Below are 21,070 nucleotides of genomic sequence, written 5' to 3'. Positions count from 1 at the left end.
ACACCTAAAATTAATCATTTGAAAAAAGACACTCCCCTTCCCGTAAAACACTTAGAAAAGTAATATAATTTATCTCTTTTATTAAAAATCCCATGGAGAGCTCAGCCAGCAGATTTATAAATACTTAAACGCATAAGGAATAAGAATGAATTTATTTTTAAGAAAAGAAAAATAATACAAAATAAAACTGAACCTTGAATTAAATTGACTCAGCTTTCGTCCTTAAAATTATTTCCTTCTCTTGATTTGCTGTATGTTTTTATATATTTTACATATAGTGTATATATAGAAATATATATATGAACATATATATACACATATATGAAGAAAAGCCTCATTTCCATTTGAACATGAAAGAGTAAAAGGAACATTTTACACCAATCTATTTGCAATCATAGGAAAATATTTAATATTCCTAAGATGAACACTGTAGAATATTTAGAAGTCACTAAATGACTGTGATTATTTGGAAAATGTTTTCAGTAATTCTTATGTACTCTGTCTCTAAAACATTTCACTTTCTATGAAATATGATTTTACAAATTATTATTAACATAAAACATATTGATGAACACCCATAAGCAAAAGTGACAATTATGGAATAGACTAATTTGAAGCAGTACTGAGAAAAGCATTCAAAAAGTATTTTCCCATAAAATAATCACAACATCATTCAGTTTCACTTCCACTTGCTCAGAAGCTGAAGTGACCTTTAAGGTCAACTTCTGGAAAATATCATTGATTAACATACTTGCTGCTTCTATTAAGTTGTATTCCAGAGAACTGCCAAGCAGATGAAGCAGCATAGAACAAAAATGGTTTTTGCATGTTAGATTCTCTACAGATGCAGAAATTAGTCATTTATCTCTGAGGTCTCCCTAAACTTTTTCCTTGAGCGATGAGGGCTTAGCTTTAGTCAGGCAACTTGATTCCATAAACGCCGCATTGCAGGTTTCTGCATGGTCCTCTGAAGCCCAAAATTTAGAGAATGAGCATCCAGGGCTCTCTCAGTAGCTAGACAGCTCAATTGAGTAGGGCAAGTTCAGCACTGGTGTGTGGTCTAAAAAAGATCCAGTCACTGGGCATGAGACTGTACTGTGGAGAATGTTTCTGGGCCAATTTCCAGATCCATGAGTGAGTAGATGGTGGATTAGGTCATTTTGTTTCCCTTCACTTGCTTATGAAGGAGACTAAAATAGAATACTCTCAAACGGCAGAATAGTGAAAGCATTAACCAAAGGTCCCAAGAGCAATACCTGGGTAGAAGAGGTACAGGACCAAGGTAGTGATCACACAGTTGAAATAAACTGTGGGTAAGCGGATGGGAATGAGAGCAGGCCCAATTTGGAAGGCTAAAAAATACCTATGGATTGAGTTATAAAGAGAGAAAGAAGGGGAGAGGGTGGAGAACACATCTGTATTGCTTATTTGGGGAGGAAGAACTGTAACAAGGAAATACACAATGTTACAAATCCGGTAGTAGATAGCTAAAGGAGAACAGTATGGTTCTACCAAAACAAGGCTGGGAATTTAGACAGGGGTACCTAAGCCCTTTATTACTTGCTATTTTGCTTCCATAACTGACTTTTTCTTCTGTGACAACTAGTACGGAGGGTTCTCTCTGCTCTGGCTTTTCCCTTGCATCACTATAACATGATCTCCTGCAGTGTGTCCCCAAATCATTAATGTTACTCTTTTAAACACACTTCTGTGGAAGAAGAAGAAGAAAGATGAAGAAGAAGGGGGGGGAGGAAGAGGAGAAGAAGAAGGTGGTAATAATAAAATAATCAATGCTAAAATACCATTCTCTTTTCCAAGTATATACTTGAAGTAGGCCACCAAAGGACTGTTGTTTGAATGAAGTGGCCAGAACTCGGCAGGTAACAAACAAGAAGGCAGTAGAACAAGACATAGAAGGAGTGGGAATCTGGTCTATGTGCAATATGTACAGCCAGTGTAAGACAAACAAAAGATAACAAACAGCTACTGTGATGTGCCATGTAGCAGTTGGTTTGCCTATACTAACCCATTCGGTCCTCACAATAATTTTATGACCTTAGTACTTTCATGAACTCCAATTAAAAGATGAGAAACTGAGATGTAGAAAGGTTGAATAACTTGTCTGAATCACATAGCTAAGAGCTGACAGATCTAGGGTCTGACCCAGGCTGCCTGCTTTCATGACCCATAGTCTCAACCACTGCACGATACTCACTATCACGCTTAAAAGCCCCAGTTCAAAGTTACACTAGTCAAAGGCTCTAAAACCTTGAGTTACTAAAGTGAGTGACCTCCTTTATAACTAACGTATTGAGCAATCAAGACTAATCTCAGGTAATGAGGCAGGGCTTGTGGTGTGGTGAAATAACTGGGATCCAAAAGAGAAGAGAAATACAAAAGGGGAGAGATAATACTCTGGGCATAATCTCCACAGAGATAAAAGTAGAACGTAAGGAAGAAGATGACATAACTGAAAATAGGTTGTAGAGAGAAAAGACCAAGACTATGAATAGGACCTTTTGTCTACTTGTATTGGATATCACAAGAGGATTTGATTTGACCCATGATAATAATGAATTCTTTTATGACTGTCTACTTCAGGGCACTAACCAAGTTTTTTTTACCTGTCTTTCATCAGTGATTCTTATAACACCCAGTATGTAGCACTCAAAAATAATATTTCTTGAATTAAAGAAAAGATGAAAGGGGAATTAGACATAGGAGGTCTTCAAGAGCAATATGAATGTATGGAAAATATATGTGTGAAATAAGCTTTGTGATGAACGAATATACGTATGAAATAACCTCTATGATGAATTACATATCCAAAGTAGTCACAAAACAGAAAAACAGAAGTACTGGATTGTGAATAGATTAATTCAACTCAAGTATTAGAAACTGTATACTCATTTTGTGCAAGACTTGGTGATATGCTATGGGAACATGGAGAAAGATACTGAAGTAACAACCATTTGGTCTTTATCCTTGAGAAACTTAATCTTTTGGTATTAGAAGAGAGGACAATAGTTATTGGGGACTGGAAGAGATCTGATAAACAAGAGGGTAGGTTTTGAATGAAAAGCACTTTCCAGGCAAGGCTTAGTGGGTATCTGTGGGGTTGGTAAGAGTGGGGGCTGGCACCAGTTGTGGTCTGGAAGAGGTGGGGGCAATAAAAGACATAAAATTATTTTAAGTGAAAGGAGAAATCATCGCAGCCAGAGAGATCCCCATGTGGAAGGAGTACAGCAAAATTGTAGGGCCATGTCCCTGGCCCATGTGGCTGATGCTGCTTTGTTCTGTTTATTGATTGGGAAATTTATAAGACTTTTTGCTTTTGCTCATCCTTATACACTACCTACTTAAGGCACACACACTTCCACACTGCTTGTACATAGTAAGCAAAGGAAAAAAGGGAAACTCAAACAGTCTTCATTTCTGATTACTGGACATAATAAAGTGTTACACACCTATACAAAAGAATGATTGTTGGCTTCATGGAGATGATGGTTGTGACTAGGGAAAAGCAGACCTGAACGCAACTGTTATTTTTAATAACCCTTGAATGAAAGTGCGCAGGATATGAAATAACTGTTCACTGTACCCTATTAACTTTTGACAAATGAATCAAAGTGCCATTTCCTGAAATATGAAAAGACCTACATGATAGTGACACAACAAAAGATGCCTTCCAATCAACATCGAGAGACTGGGGGTACGGGGTGGGTGAGGAATCCTGTAATATCTTAGCCCAAGTTCTCAGAAGGTTTATTGAGTACACATGTGTAAGCATAGCATTCCTTCTCCATGCAAGTTATTCCTGCCAAAAACTTGCCCTTTTTAAAACCCGAACAATGAATGCTTTCTGCCAAACCTCATCATAGTGAAGTCTAAGACAACGATCCCCTCAGCTCTGCGAGATGTGAATCAAGCCAAAGAAAGGGGAATGTTATTTGCTCGTCTGTATATCCAGTAAAAATGCTTTCAAACAGCTACATTACAGGTGATAAAAGTCTTAACTTCAAAAGTTGATACAAGTCCTTAATTTGTATTGATTTCCACATTAAAATTATAAACAACTCATCTTACACTCTTTCATCATGCTGATACTTTTGCAGACAGAATAGTCTGGCTACTTTTATCTTGCCCAACCTGCTTGGGAATCAATATATAACACACTAATTAGATTATGACTTGGAAATACATAAATATATGAAGAGACGAGACAGACAATAGTGTGGCCAAAAGAGTTAATTTTGAATTGAAAAAAAAATCAAGTGTAAAATTAATAAATATACAATTGCACTAATATTTAAAGAATTTGTCCTCTGATATGTAAAGTCAAACTCAAAATTGTTATGACTTGAAATGATTATTTTCATTTACAAAGAAGTTTTTAAAAATAGCACTCATTATGATTAAGTATTTACAAGCCATCATTACTTGAAAATATATTAATAGGAGGTTAAAATAAAAAGATATGCAACATGATATTCTATATAAAAACATCAATGACATATATCCCTATTATGGAAACTAAGCATGCATTTTAAAAGTTTTGGTCAGAATATTATATTGCTTCCTTCTTCTATTTGGTTGAGCTAAATTATCATAGGCAAGGTCACTTTTAAAAAATTTTTTCATTTATTTTGTGTAACAGAATCAAAATCCTAAACCTAAGATTCCAATGAAAGCCTAGAACCTATTAGTCATATTGATTTGATTCTTTTTCAGACACTTCCATTGTTTCAGGAAATTCAGTGGGATATTACCAAAAAAGAGTTCCTTTAGTCACACATTCTGGGATCAGGTTCCATGATTTTTCCCAAACAAGTTCTTGAAATGTGTTTTTTATGCTATGACTCATACAAAGTAAAAACAGAAAAAAAAAGAAAGCATGCCTAAACTTTCAGTTGTGCCCCAGTAGAACACACAAATTCAGCAGAAACTATAGTTAACTGCAAAGCACAGAGTCAAGTCATTAGATAATTGTAAATATGAGGTACCAATCAAGAGAAAGACATTGGCATATATAAAAGCTTAGATAGAAAAGGGAAAATGATCAGAATTTTTGTCCAACTGAAAGAAACCTTCCTGAAAGACAGTAAAACTAACTTTTTTTTTAAATGTAGCAATTCACAACACAGGGAAAAGAAGGAATAACTTGTGAAGTGATATGTGTGTGGGGGTGTGTGTGTGTGCACACACATATACGGAGAGACAGAGAGAGAGAATGAGAATTGACATTTAGAGATATATATATGTACAGTCAAGCCCACATAATGACATTCTGGTAACTATGAACTACAATTATGATGGTAGTCCCAAAAGATTATAATACCATATTTTTCTGTACCTTTTTATGTTTAGATAAGTTTAGATCTATAAATATTCACCATTGTGTTATAAATGCCTATAGTCCTCAGTACAGTAACATGTTGCACAGGTTTGTAGCCTAGGAGGAATAGGCTATAACATGTAGCCTAGGTGTGTGAGTGGGCTATACAACATCTAGGGCTGTGTAATTACACTCTATGATATTTGCACAATGATGGAATCATCTAATGCCCCATTTCTCAGAATGTATCCCCATCGTTAATGGACCCATGACTCTATGGTGCACAGTATTCATACAGTTACATATATGTGTATAGATACACATATAATAATAGGTGGAAAGTAAGATGGCAGCCATATTTGCTGCCTGCTCTACTGTGTCTGAAATACACCTAAGTCTCAGTTTCTAGGAGTTTGGGGAGGAAGTAGAGGACTCCTAGGTATAATTTAATATTCAAAATCATCATGGTATAAATATTATACACATAATATTTTTTGGAGAATGATCTTTAAAGTACTTAATGTAGTAGATTGTTTTTGAGATTCAAAGATGGAAAAGAAATAGGTAGTCCTACAGTCATTTTGGAAAGAATTTTGGAAACATAATCATTATCTAGAAAGGAAGACATCTGGCACTGATAATGGATCTTGTCAACATCATTAAAATAGCAAAGACAAAAGTAGAAATAAGTTTGCCTTTTAAAAATATTTAAGATTGATTTATAGTACATTACTAATGCATAGCTTTCTTTGCATGAGAGACTATAATAATGGTGATCTGGAAATTTTTAGTAATTTAAATATTTCATTTTATTTGAAAAATAATTAGGAGAATAGCTAATTCACAGTATTTGTCTATTATTATAGGATCTATTATATTTATTATTAACAAAAACAAATGACAGAAAAGTGGTGCCTGCAACTAGAGGAATAAAATAAGCATTCAATTGGAAGACGTTAGCCATACTGAACAGAGAATCGTTCAAAATTAATAGTTTCTTACTATATGCTTTAAATGTTATTTTCAAAAATAGACTTTATTTTTAGAACAGTTTTATATTTACAGAAACAGTGAGAAAATAGTACAAAGAGTTTTACCATAACTCATACCCAAATTCCCCTATTATTTACATGGACATTAGTATGGACATTTGTTAAATTAATGAACTGATGATGATACATTGTCAGTAACTAAAGTGAATAGTTTATTCGGCTTTCCTTAGTTCTTATTTAAGGTTTTTTTCTTTGTTCCAGGATCTTATGCAGGATACCACATTACATTTACTTGTCATATCTCTTTAGGCACCTCTTGGTTGTGACAGTTTTTCAGATTTTCCTTGTTTTTGATGACTTTGACAGGTGTGAAGATTACCACTCAAGTATGTTGTAGAATGCTCCACTAGTGTAAATTGCCAATGTTTTTTTTTTCAATGGTTATAATGGAATTATGAGTTTTGGGCAGAAAGATCACAAAAGTAAGTTGCCATTTTCATCCAGTCATATCAAGGACACATACTATCAACACGATTTATGCCTGTCAGTGTTGACCTTGATCACCAGGCTGAGACAGGTGAGATGGTGCTCCTCTGATTTATCAACTGTAAAGTGATCTTCCCCCTTCCCACTCCTTTGCATACTGTACTCTTTGGAAATCATCATGCTCAGCCCACACTTCAGTAGTAGAGAGTTATGCTTCCCTTCCTTGAGGGCAGAACATCTACATAAGTTATTTGAAATTCTTCTGCAAGGGAGATTTGTCTCTTCTCTCCAACTTATTTATTATTTATTTATACTATTAGTCATTTATTTATACTAGCATAGTCACATGGATATTTACTTAATAATTGTGTGATAATCAATACTAATTTATTTATCTGTTTATTGCTCAAATTGTTCCTGCTTTGGCTACTTGGAGCTCTTGCAGTTGTCTCCCGTGTGCTGTTGACACATGTCTAACATTGTGTGCGTGTGTGTGTGTGTGTGTGTGTATGTATTGTGAGCACTTCTTTATTTTTTGGCACAACATGCTTCAAGCTCACCCTGAAAATTTCTTGTCCCAGTCCTAGAATCAGCCATTTCCCCAAGGATGCCTGAGTCCTTCTATTTGAGAATATTAGAAAGCAAGATTTAGGTGCTAGGTATTGTTAGGTAGACAGTGAGGGAACTCTGGTTCTACTAAGGACAAAAGTGCACACTCTGCCTTGGTGTTGCCTCAAGCAATTGCCACATCTAGGGAAGAAGGACAAGGGTGGCTGCTCTGCCTTGGTGCTGCCCCACCTTGATCCTGCCCTGAGCAATTGCCACACCTGGGCAATTGCTCAGGGCAGGATCACCCTGCCAATCTGCAAAAGACTACAGGGAATTCCCCAGCCAGCCCAGGCACAATAGGGTCTGGAAAATGACCTAGAGTCACCTAAGGCTAATTATCATCATGTCATTGTCCATCAAAGTGGTCCAATGGTGACATTTGAACCACAAGAAGTGCCCAATCCAGACAATATAAAACAGGATCCCAGACCATAAGCAGGGCTTCTCATTATGACAAGGGCTCATTCATCATCTGTGGTGAATGTATTTTGCTCTTGCTCTATAAACCTATCTTGCTGTTCCTCAATAAACTTCATTTCATGCTGGCCTTGTTATCAGTGTGTCTCATCATTCTTCAGCCAAGAGCACACCAAGAACTGAGAACAGACTGCCAACCTGACATCTTGGTGCCATGATTCGATCACTCTGTAGGTAAGCTAGTTCACCTTTTCCGTGAAAACCTTATTGCTTCAGATCTTCCCACCTTGCAGCCAATGCTTGAGGTGGGGGTGCTGGTGCTTTTTTTCACTTTTCCACCATTTTTTGGGTATCTCAGACTGCATGGTTGGGTTCTCAGCTAAACCTGGGAGTGTGATAAGGAGTTTGGGGTCCCTTGTGGTAAGGGAGAAGTCTTTCATTTTGTTTCACTTTAGAAAAGAGGGCCCTGAGCTGTAACTCTTGTGCTTCCAGGATTTGCATTGGTTTTCACAATGTATTTTTCTTTCCAATCTGATGGGGTACTTATAGCCCCTCCCCATGTTAAGGCTAAATAATATTTCCTCCCCTGGTTTTGTCAGCACTAAGCCATCTAGTGACTGGCTCACTTGCTTGGAGTGAACTTGTATGTCTGGTAATAAGAAAAGCAGGACTTGGTCAGTGGCTACATTATAGGGTCCTTTTAGGACCCGAGAGTTTATACAGCCCATGGGCATGCCTGTACATGAGCAGATCTGGGTTACCTTAAGGCAAAACTTCTGTGTCACCTTGAGGCAACACTTCTGTGTCTATCCCCACCATGTCTCTCCTACATGGGGCACAGTTAAATACTTATATCCCTAGCTTTATCGGGCCTTCCTCCTTCACCTTCAAGCTCCTTCTTTCACTCCATCCCAGGAAGTGCCTTCTTTATCGTGGCTGGCCACTCAATCACTGGTGCTAGTACTTTTACAAATGACCAGGTCATTATACCAACAAATATCCTTGTCCTGGCACTTACAAAATGAGAAGCTCTTAGGTTTAAGAGACTGTGCACAGTGCTTCATCCTACGAACTGGAAAGGAGACGTCCATACTGGATCTTGGGCTGAATGGCCCATGTTGTTAATTTGGGGACCCCAACTGGCAAAGTCTCTTCCTTCCCTCTCCTTTTTATTTCCCCTCTTACTTTCAAGATGAGTGCACAGGGATCAAAAGTCCCTCCTAACACCCCTTTGGGGTACACTCTCTCAAACTGGGACAAGTTTGATCTAGAGATTCTGAAAAAGAAACATTAAATATTCTGCGTGACCACCTTGCCTCAGTACAAGCTGGATATCAGAGAACACTTGCTGCCACACAGGACTCTAATTCATCCCACCATCTTATAATTGGACCTCTTTTGAAAAAGGGAAAGAAAATTAGCTGAAATATCCTATGTACAGGCTTTCTTTTATTTACGGGAATATCCTTGGTGGTGCAAGGGGTGTTTGGAGCCAAGTAAGACTATGGTGTTAAGAGATACTCCTCAGGTTCCCACCTGTTCTAGGCTGCCCCCATACCCAGGGAGGCCTGAAGGGTGGCCTACAAAGGGGAGGGTCATGCAATCTCTACCTCCACCAGGTGGAAAGGAGGCTCAGCTCCTACCTTTGGTAGAAGCAGCCGGGGAGTTCGGACCAACCCTGGTCCATAAGCCCTTGAGTTTAGTAGAGTTAAAACAAATAAAACAGGACATGGTGAGCTGCACAGATCACCCTGATAATTATGTAGAGACATTCCATCATTTGTGTCTAGCCTATGACTTGACTTGGAAAGATATACATATTATTCTAAGCCAGACTTTAATTTTGAGAAATCCAGAGTGTTAATGGAGGCATGAAAATTTGCCACTGGATTACACCTTTCTAATCCTAGATAACCAGTCAGTGAAACAGCAGTGCCCGTGACTGACCCAGGGTGGAATAATAATTCCTAAGAAGAGACGTGGGAGAGAGAACACTTTCTAGTATGTGTCCAGACTGGCCTCAAGGCTACCAGGCAAAAGGTGATCAACTATTCCAAGGTCTCTGCCATAACTCAGGGGCCCAAGGAAAACCCAATAGCCTTCCTGGATTGGCTCCGAGAGGCAACAGAGAGACATCACTCTCAATCTTAACTCTCATGAAGGAAAGGTGATTTTAAAATACAAGTTCTTGACCCAAGAAGCACCAGATATTAGGAAAAAGCCCCAGAAGCTTGTACAGGACCCTACCACTTCCCTGGACCACATGATGGCTGCTGATAATTCTGTTATCTATAACAGAATTTCTTTTTTTTCTTTTTCTTTTCTTTTTTTTTTTTGAGACAGAGTCTCACTCTCTTGCCTGGGCTAGAATGCCATGGCATCAACCTAGCTCACAGCAACCTCAAACTCCTAGGCTCAAGCAATCCTACTGCGTCAGCCTCCTGGGTAGCTGGGACTACAGGCACATGCCACCACGACTGGCTAATTTTTTCTATTTTTAGTTGTTTGGCTAAGTTTTTCTATTTATTGTAGAGATGAGGTCTTGCTCTTGCTCAGGCTGGTCTCGAACTCCTGAGCTCAAATGATCCACCTGCCTCAGCCTCCCAGAGTGCTAGGATTACAGGCGTGAGCCACTGTGCCCAACCTATAACAGAATTTCTGAGTTCAAGTCTCAGGCTGGGGAAAAAGAGCTGAGGAAGGAGGCTAGGCATGCTCAGTTAATGGCATCATTAGCACTCACATTCGGACCAATGGCCAAAGCCTCCACCAAAAAAAGGGATCTTCAGTGCCACACCTGCTGATGGGAAGTGCAAGGGCCAAAGACTGCCCCAACAAGGACAGGCTGCCCAAGGCCCCTTGTCATCAGTATCATCAAACAAGTCACTGGACTGTACTCTGTCCTATGGGATCATTCCAGGAGCGATATCAGTCCCCAGACTGGATCATGGTACAATAATGAAGGAGCCTGCTCCCATCAGGCCTCTGGCAGATAACAATCACCAGACTGGAGCCAACGGTAACCCTCCTGGTGGCAGGTAGGCCAGTAAATTTTCTTCTTGATACTGGGGTTGCCTACTCTGTTCTCCTCACCTACCCTGGAAAACTGAGAACTCAATCCAGTATGGCCACTGGAGTCTCCAGGTTCCCTACTAAACAATTCTTTACTCTCCCTTTGCTTTGTTTGTGGGAGGACATGAACATTGAACATTCATTTCTGGTAATTCCTACTTGTCCTGTCAACCTGCTAGGATGCAACTTGCTTTCTAAGCTGGGAGTACGGGTTTCTTTCTACTGACAGGAGGAACCTAGCCTCATAGGCCTCTTACATTATGGAGAACATTATGTTCTCCATTTGGATCCATGTTGTTGTAAATGACAGGATTTTATTCTTTTTTTATGGCTGAATAATATTCCATTTTGTATATCTACTGCATTGTCTTTATTCATTAATCCATTGATAGACACTTTGGCTGATTCCAAATCTTGGCTATTGTGACTAGTGCTGCAACAAACACGGGAGTGCAGATATCTCTTCAATACGTTGATTTCCTTTCTTTTGGATATATTCCTAATAGTGAGATTGCTGGATCATATGGTAGTTCTGTTTTTTTGTTTTTTGAGGAACTAAGTATTCTTATATACCTTAACTGACATGTTCACTACACACTTGCGATGTTACCTATTATCATAAAACCTTCAGTCTCTCATCATTTTTTTTTATGGAAGGGTGAAACCTAGATATAAGAAAAAACTTTTGCTAAAATCTCAAAAAAAGTTAAGTATAAGCCCAAAGATCTTTAATCTGATTGTTATAGGCAATAAGAAGATTCAAAAATCTCTTTTAATTGTTTAATTGATGAGATTTTAAAAGTATTAGAATATGTTCAGCATTGGACTAATCTGAAGGTATAAAAAGTTAGAGAGGAAAAATTCCTTCCCTTAAGGTTCTTATGACCTAGTCAGGGATCATAAAAAAGAACAGAAAATGTAAAGAAGGAAACAAATGATTGAAAACTTAGACTCTTAGCTTGAGAGATATGACAAAGATATAAAAATAATGAGGGATTTTGGCCAAGGTTTCCTGGAGGAAGGGAATTTTTTTAAAACATATTTTGAGGTGGGAAGGAATGTGACCAACAGAAGTACCCATGGTAAATCATTCTTATTATTGTTGTTACTACTTATTCCACAAACATGAATATTTCTTTTTCCTTTGAAGGATTATGTTATTTAGTGTTGAAATATTTACTCCTTTACTTGGGACTCTGTTTAGCTTCCGGTGTTTATGGAGAGTAATAACTTTTCAAAACAGGCCTATGGTTACCCTTGTTTTTATTAAACAAAATTATTTATTAATTGACAAGGATGCTTTCCAAGGAACATATGTCATCAAAGTATTAAAATCTCCCAGACAGAACAGCAAAGTTCATAGTCAACATTTGTCTTTCCAAAGTAATGAAGTGGTAACAAACAACCTGAAGACATAACAATAGTCATTAATGTAGCACCAATTGGAATGTTTTCCCCTTGAGATTGAGAAGTTGATATTCCATATACACAATAAAAATGGTGGTGACTTAGCCCAGTAACTCTATTCAAGCATTAAACAAACACCAGGCCATGGAGATGCCTGCCAATTCCAGAAGATATGTTCAGAAGCACCTCTTGGTTTGTGATAACCCTTTTGATTGTTAACAAATGCCCATGCAATAGAATGGCATTTCTAATAGTGTGAAGAATAAGAACAGGACACTGTGAAACTTCCTGCATTAGTTTAACACCAACCGCAAGCAATATCTTTCACAGTTTTTGGAAAAGAAAAGACTATGTGAGAGCAATTCCTCTTGGTGACTCTAGTTCAAACCTGTGGTCTGATCTGCCAAACTGTCAGAAACAGTAGATGTGCTTCCTTTGCCTTTATAGTTGTTTATATTCCTGACTTTTCCTGGCACCTAAAATAATTCCCACTGTCTTACTTACCAGCCCTCCCCATATATAAAAAAGATACTAAAATTCATTTTTTCCTTGTTTATTGTTTCCCCTGAAAAATATAAAGCAAACTCATTAGGTAAAACTTACCGACGAAGGCAATTCTGGTGAAAGGCAAAAGAAAAGCCACAGCAATTACTTCTCTACCTTTTTACCCTTAGTTTCTGCTCATGTTAATTACAGTTTTCTGATAATTCCATAGCACTTTGCATTACCAGACATTTTTCCTTAACCTCCCCTCTCAGAGCTCTCAGAGAGTGAGCAGGAAAGTAACTGGAGTCAAATCTTTACTCTTCCTAATGGGCAACAGACTCTTACAAAGGTGAACCAATGGTGCTGAAATATGAAGTTAGTTTTTAGGTTTTCAAGTCACAAGGATAAGTAGACTGAGGAAAAATCAATCTCAGGAAATTTTCTCAACACAGCCACGGGACTGTAGTTTGATAAGTTATTTTTCTTTGTGTTCTTTCCTTTAAAAACATTGTTAAAGTAATAATTTCTATAAGGTACAATAAGACCTATATAAATATAGATTACTAATATCATACACATACGATTCTAGTCCTATAAACTTGATGTGGTTCATATTCATCCTCAACCATGGATCCCACTTAAATTCTTAGGTGTTCTCCACATATAAATAAAAGATAAAGATATTGCATCAGAACTGACCTTAGAAAGGTGCTCTCTTTTAGTAGTATTATGGCAACTTGCCTGAAGTCCCTGAAAGGAGAACTACATCAAGGTAAAACAGTTCCTGTCACAGCTCTGCCCCTTACTAGCTTATATGTGGACACCTTTGCATCTTATTATTCTCATCTCTCAAATGAAGATGATAACTACCTCCTTTTCCTATTAATATGATTTTTAAGAATTACTATTCTTTATTAAGAACATAAAAGCCAAAATGGGACAATACTCATTTCTAACTCTTTGTGTGTCTGCTTTTTTCATCTAAAAAAAAAAAAAACAAAGACTAAGAGAACAATGACACTTGTATAGTACGGTGTATAAGACTATTAATTATGACAACGTAAAAAGCACCTGGGACACAATAGGTGTTTAATAAATATCCCTTCCTGTCTCCACCAATTTTCCATTTTATAAATGGGTAAATTCCATTTGAAATGTTGGCAGTTCAGATCAGTACCGTTTTATTGTTTCTCAGCTACCAATCCTGACCCTATTCTTATCTCATCCCACATCATCTTCCTGTATTTCCTGGCCTTTCCCTTCCCAGGGCCAAGGTCTTTTCCCATGTCCTTTACCTGTGCCATCACTTTGTAGCCTGTCAGCGATGGCTCCTCCGGCCAGCTTTAGCTGCTGGAGTCAGCTGCAGCGACTTAAAGACTGGAGTGGGTTAAAGCAACTCCCAGCTGGGGCTGATCCCTCCCAACCCCATCTTTCCTGCTCATCCTCCTCGCTGTCTGGCCTCAGAGAAGGCGCAAAGGCATCACTGGAGTGATGACATGCGGCTCTCTCCCTTCTTCACCCTTCACATATTTCTTTCCACGTGCAGAACCGGGAAGACTCTGACCGCCCTTGCCCTCCTGGTTGCCATAGTTACACAATAGCAGCAGCACAAGACCCAGGGGAGGTCTCATACCATCTCCTTTACCTCTGCCTCGGCCTTCCCCTCCCTGTTGGGTAATCCTAGCCCCCCCCCCCCCCCCCACACACACACACTTGCACACACTCTCAGGAGAACCCTTTTTTGGCTAAACTTGAGACTTTAGGTCTCCCCCCCTCTTCTTTAGCTTGTACACATAGCATTAAGCTATGGGGAATTGGTGGGAAAATAGGGTGCTTTGTGGAGAAAGAAGTCCACGTAAAGACAGTTGCCTTTTATTACGTCTTCACTCTAGGCTAAATAGCGAAACGTTTGCTTATTTAACTCCGGTCTCCATAACACGGAGTCCGGGACATCCGCGGCCCCAGCTGCTGGGCACGCGGCTCGCGTCCAAGGCCCTTGATTCCAGACCGCCCCGCGAGAGCGCGGCGTCTCCTCCTCCTGTCAAGTCCCCTCCTTGCGCCGGGACGAAAGCAAAGCAACTAAGCCCACGAGGTTGAACTTAAGTCATCTGGGAAGCAGAATCAGACAGTGTGGAAAACCCGCACTGCGCTGCCAGGGCAGCCCATTAACTTGTTAACTCCGGGCGCACTGGGAGGAAGCGGGGAGAAAACACCCGGGGGGCCGCGCTCCAGGTTAAATGCCCAGCAGGAGTCAAATCAGGGCCTTTTCAGAGCGAGCCAAGCCCAGTACTACAAAGGGATTCCCCGCTCCAACAAGAGAGCGTTTTGGCTTAACCGCATCTCGCAGACAGCCAACTTTATGCTGGCGTCTGACTCCAACTTTCCCCTCTGGATGGAAGGATACACACTTCCATCATACTGAGAGCGTCGCAATTCCCTTGCAAGGAAAAAGGCGTCGCCCATTTCTCTCCCAAAGCGCCACAACAAAAACAACTACCACGCTCTCCTCTTTCCTACCCCCAGCCCACCGGGAAAAGGAGGGAGCGAGGGCGCAGATGCCCTTTGGTAAAGTCCTCCCCGGACGGTCCTCACCAACGCGTCTCGAAATGAACCTGCAGCGAGCGGAAGCCCCAGGGCACGTTCAGAAAAGCGCTCTCCGCTGCCTTGACCGGGGAGGATTAGGGTGGGGAGCGAGGAAACACAGGAGAGAGCAAAGTTCCCGGACACGTCTCGGGAGGAAAACTTTGTGTAGTGCTGGCAGGCGGCGGCTCCGGGTGAGTCGGCTCCGGCAGGGCTGAGGCGAGGGGGAACTGCGCCCCTGCGGCCGCGCCGTCTCTGGCGCCGCGCTCACTGGCCGTCGCTCTCCCGCGCACGGATAACCCGTCTGTTCCCCTGCGCGCCCACTCTGTCAGCTCCCGAGCGCCTTCTCAGTCCCAGGACTGTTCCTTATCTCCCACCACTCCGCATCCTTACTTCGGACCCACAGCCACTCTACACCCAGGCATCCCCTCAGAACACCGCGGGTTCCAGCACACCCTCCCACTGGAGTAGCAGGTGACCCGAAACCAGACTTACCTGCTGTGAACTCTTCTCTCCCTCTTTCTTTTCCTGATACCTTTTCAGTGAGAGAGGAAGGGGTTGCGGGCTGAGGTGGAGCGACGCGGCGACCTGGGGCACCGGCGCGAATTCCTCTGAGCCGCAGCCCTGGCTGAGCCGCGGAGCCGCCGGCGGCCCTGGCAGAGCACGGAGGCTGCGGCCGCAGAGGCCAAACCCGGAGGCAGGGGGCGCTGCTGCCTCCCCCCAGCGCCGCGCGAGGACAGGAGGAGAGCGAGACACCAGCTGGAGCTTTGGGGAGGCGAGGGTGGCGAGGAAAGGCACGCTCCAAGCAGGAGGGCGACTTTTAAGTTTGTGGTGTGACCGCAGCAGCTGTCCTGGGAGAGACTCGGTCTTTCTAAAAAGGGGATGCTGAAAACGCCGGGGATTACCTCTCCCTTTCCGATCTCCTCCCCCAGCCCCCGGCCCCCCTTCTCTGTGCGCACACCAGTCCTCCCCGGCGTGCAGGAGTTCATCCCTCCCTGCCTGTGCGCAGGCTGTTGGCAGCGTGGATTTCGAGGTAGCTTTGGCCGTTCCCAGAGATGTTTTTTTCAGACAGAGCACCCTATCTGTAAAGCAATCTCTGACGCCTGAGCACTTGCCTGGGTGATCTGGGGACCTGTTTATTCCCTTCTCTATACCACAAAAAATTTTAAGGACTTCGTGAGGAAGAAACAGGGGACATGACTGACCACAAACATTGTCCTAAACATTCCAACCCCCCAAAGAGTACCTGTGTTCCACTATGTAAAACCTCAATACACAGTTAATGGCCTTGAAAGAGTAGGCACGAGAACAACGAACAGGAATTAGCTCTCCATTAAGGGGCTGGCATCTGAGAAGAGCCAAGCAGACAGAGAGAAAAAAGGCAGAATGTAAGCCTTTTTTCCCCTTTTCCTCCCATCAGGTCAACTGGGGTGTATCATGTATTTTTGTCTTGGGAAATTTCTTTTGCAGATTTTTGCACCGCTTGATCCACATGAGGAAACTTACAAGTATATGGGGACAAGAAGCAGATCTATGTTTTGTGGAACCTGGAACCTACAAAATTTGAAGGTAGGATCCTCTATAAGAAAAAAAAAATGCAGAAATAGCTTACTTGTACTGATTATACAAAAACATATGACAATGTGAGCTAGTGAGACCACCCTCAGGGACATGAAAAGGGGCTGTGCAGCTGATGAGTGCTGAAGGTTAGTAGGCCTTACCTGCTGCATGGTAAATCCTTTTGTGATGGGAATTCTAAGTTTGTAGTCACAAACTTTGCTCTTAGTCCCAAACATAAAGCTGACTTGGGGTAGGGCTATAGAAAAGCTGTGATTTAAGAACTGTAAGGTCCCAGAAATCCCTTAGCAAATGACAAAAGGTGTCTTGGTTTGGGAATGGTGCACCGACAACCACAATAATGTTATATAATAATTAGTTTTGTGTGTGTCTGCATCCCATACAAAAGCATTGGCGGTTTTGTATCTTTGTTTCCCCAGCCTCTAATACAATGCACATGAATTTGTATTAAACTAATTTAGTGTGAAGTACCCTAACTTCAAATTTAGACTGAATTTAGTGAGTCATCCTGAACATACCGTGATAAAACAAAATCTGGAACATAGGTTTCCTTCTTTTTAATTACTCAAAGGACAAAGCAGGCAGAATAAACTACATAGCACAGAGTTGTGATGAATGACCTCAGCCGTGTCCAGGCTTTGTAGTACTTCCTTGAGTGTCTTCCATGTGGTAGGTATTTAAAAATTATTTTTGTGTTAAATGAGTTAATAAAAACAGTAGATATGATGATAGTATTCAGTCACTGAATTTATTTCTGAATTTTTATTTACTGTGTGGGATCTCACCAGCAGGGTTTTAACAACCCTTTCTAAGAGTTTGAGATCTACTCTCATCAAAAACAATTAAGTAGTCTTTCCTATAGGGTTAAGGCCCTATCTTAATCCTTACGATAAAACCCAGGAGGAAAAAAACTCTATTTTACATAAAGTTTTGCTAAAATGGAAGAATAATGTACAGGTTAGCTTGTCTTCAAGGATGACTATTGAAGATTCAACAAGTGATTCTTAATTACACTGAAAGAGATGTGTATATCATCAGTTAGAGCTACCTAATTGCTGTTGGTGTGCCTGCTTCTGTCAGAGAAAAAGAGGAAAAAGAAAAGAAATAACTCTCAGATTCTTGGAAGAATTATTAAGTAAACTGTGTGTCTAGAGAATCCAGGCTATTCTTCTGAGACATCCTACTCCTCACCCGTCTCTATTTCAGCTCATGATAGAATCTGAATAAGTCATTTTCACTATATGGTAGTAGATATTTGTTTGATAATGTGAAGTACATTATTTCTCAAAGAATTCTATTTTATTGTTAAATGAAGCTAAGGAATAAAGTTCTAATTGTATAATTTCAGTAATCATCAATCTATGTTGGGAGCCATGGAGAGGATGACATGGATGGGTAACGGTAGAATAGGTATATTGCAGGCGTCTCTAACTCCACATATAGCTACCTCTGCCCAGAATACAGGAGAAAGATAATTACTGGGTCTAGAATTTAAATCGAGCAGGATCTCAGAGGATTTGGCTGTGCTCTCAGCAGAAGATACAAAACCATAGTTCTTTCCTAACAAAATCTGCAGTCCTAGTTCTCTCAGAACAGTCTTATATTCACAAGTCGAATGCATATTTGGTGAATTTGGAAGAACAACTGCAAAGTTTATGCACAGAAACAAATAAGGAAACTGATGTTATAACCCAAGCTATTTAGTGCTTAATTTCTATAAAACTCATCATACATTTGTCATACATAAAACTTTTCTGTCTTATAACAAATACTATACAAATGTTTTCTCACATATCACAGTACTATCACAATACTGAAGAATATGAAATGTTGTTATTCTCATACGAGAAATATGGAATATATGTCAATTTATGTTTAATTGGAACAAGTGAAGGCATGAGTTGAAAGCAGCTCACCCAGCTACTAATCTTCTATTAGGTATTTTCCCCTTATAAACTCCAAGTATTTTTTCCATCTACTTCATTTGATTGCTGCAATCCACTCATCACTGGATTATTAGATATTTACATTATAAATGTATGATGCTTACATTATAAATATATGATATGTTTAATAGTGGAAAGGAACACACTTTTCTTGACTTTTATATTTCAGTATTAATTACTCATACATAGAACCCTCAGAAGTAAATTGATCCCCATTTCTCAACATCAGAGATGGAAGTTAGTTTATGGTTAGTTAATTGAAATGTAAAACTATCTGAACTTTGCTTCATGTCTTCAAGTTTTAAACTCTTGTAACATCATAAATAGTCATAAACATTCAGTTAGTAGGAGAGTCCTTAAGACCTTCTAGCCCTCTTGTTACATGTGAGGAAATCAGGGCCAAGGAAGACATAGTGATCACTCAGCTTCTTCTGACCCCTGCCTCACTGCCCTCTCTAGAATACTTCACCTTGCTATAGAGCCATTTCTTTAAAAAAAAAAATCAGCTATTTTTCAAAATGCTTCCAAGCCAGAATCTTAAGGTTATGTTTACTTAGCTGGGTTGGGGTGTGGTGAATAATTAAATTCAGCAGGAATGTGCTTCAAAATAAAAATAAAAACACAGCCCAGCCTCTTTGGCCCAAATCCTGAGACCTCAGAAAAGAAAAACGTCCTTGACTATGAACGTTCTCTAGAAGTTGGAAAGGTTTTCCATGCCTGATATAGGAGTCTGCATAGCTATTGCAGAATGGGAGAGTTTGAAGTCAGTTAAATGACTCTTTGTTTTTGATTTGTAACAATGTACTTATGTCAATAAATAATCCCCATGGAAGGATTTTAAGGAAAAATAAACAACTTTCCTATATATCACATAAGAAAAAAAAATCAACTTTAAGTTTACTTTTTTTAAATACCTTCATACCACCACCACTTCACTCTTAGAGCATATTTTAGATATAGTGTATTCTTCTAAGAAAATGAAAGAGGGGAGAGGATTCCTATGACACCCAATTGAGGCAAGCCTTATTTGTATAAGGGTGATGAAATGAAGAAAAATATGCCCTCTTGTGGCTTATTTGTTCTGGTTCACAACTAATCAACAGTACTCTATTATTTCCTGAAACCCAAACATACCTATATTCCAAGTGGAATTAAACTATTTCTTTGTGCAGTAACTGGCAAGAGCAGGTCCATACAGACAGCACGCAGGCATTCCAAGCCTTCTGCTTTGTTCGAGGTCATGAGCAGCTGCTTAGCCGCAATGAAATCAGTATCCCTGAAAATGAGGGAAGGTTTTCCAAAATAACCCACAGATTTATACAGATATTATCAAAATGCCTTCCAAATAAGTGCATTAGATAGAATTTCTTCCCTGAATATTGAGGTTTACTTTGGACAGACTTAAACCATCAGTTTCCACAAAAAGGAGAAAATTCATGAGTTCCTTTTCTACTGTATTTGTGCCTTTACTATATCTCTGACTGTGAGATATGCTTATTTTTTCCATTAAAAAAGTAAAGTATATAATAAAACAGTTAAGAGAACAGTGATTTTCATTCTGTGGATATTTTTTTCTTTCCATGTCCCCTAGTTTGCTCAGAAATAAGGATATAACAAGTATGTTACATCCATAATTTGCAGATATAATTGATTCACAATATCACAAAAAATGCCCACCCTGTTTTCCTAAAATAACAAATTGGAGATGAGTTTAGTGGGAAATGGCCTCTGTTGATCAAGAAAATGACTTCCACACATACTGTGATTTAAATAACCTAGTAACTAAGTGAATGCCAAAGTTTTAAAACAGGCCAGATTGCTAAATTTTTAGTACAACTCTATAATAATAGCCATTATTTTAACATTATTATATAATGAAACTTAAAGTTAAGTGACTTATAATTCCACATTTACCATTTGACTGAATTTGCTTTGCTCATTAAGTGGGCCAGTAGGGCACTTCTAATCTGCACACTTACTTTAGCAAGTTATGAAATAGACCAAATTGCATCTTACTAATCTGAAAGAATAAATGCAATATCTCAAAGTATCCAATTTAATGTATGACACTATTTCTTTTCTAAGGTACAAGGTAACATGGAATTTGTTGTTTTAAGTTTATTTAATTAAGTAAACATCTGACCCTTGAAGCACAGATATGCTTT

At 39.7% G+C, this 21,070-nt stretch overlaps 1 protein-coding gene across 2 annotated transcripts in view; it reads right to left on the bottom strand.

The window, feature by feature from the left end:
* SEMA3D (semaphorin 3D) overlaps positions 1-20,185 on the bottom strand; it is a 202,284-nt gene extending 182,099 nt beyond the window's left edge. Inside the window, exon 1 of one of the 2 annotated variants that reach the window (XM_069461870.1) lies at positions 20,040-20,185. The gene's annotated coding sequence lies outside the window, so the exon portion shown is untranslated. Of the gene's footprint in view, positions 1-15,876; positions 16,255-20,039 lie in introns of those variants that run through there. The other variant, XM_069461871.1, reaches the window with a different exon arrangement.
* Between the last annotated feature and the right edge of the window lie 885 nt (positions 20,186-21,070).

Source organism: Eulemur rufifrons, chromosome 29 (genome assembly GCF_041146395.1).
Source record: "Eulemur rufifrons isolate Redbay chromosome 29, OSU_ERuf_1, whole genome shotgun sequence".
In the NCBI taxonomy this organism is placed as follows: Eukaryota; Metazoa; Chordata; class Mammalia; order Primates; family Lemuridae; genus Eulemur; species Eulemur rufifrons.
This window is presented reverse-complemented; position numbering and strand designations above follow the sequence as displayed.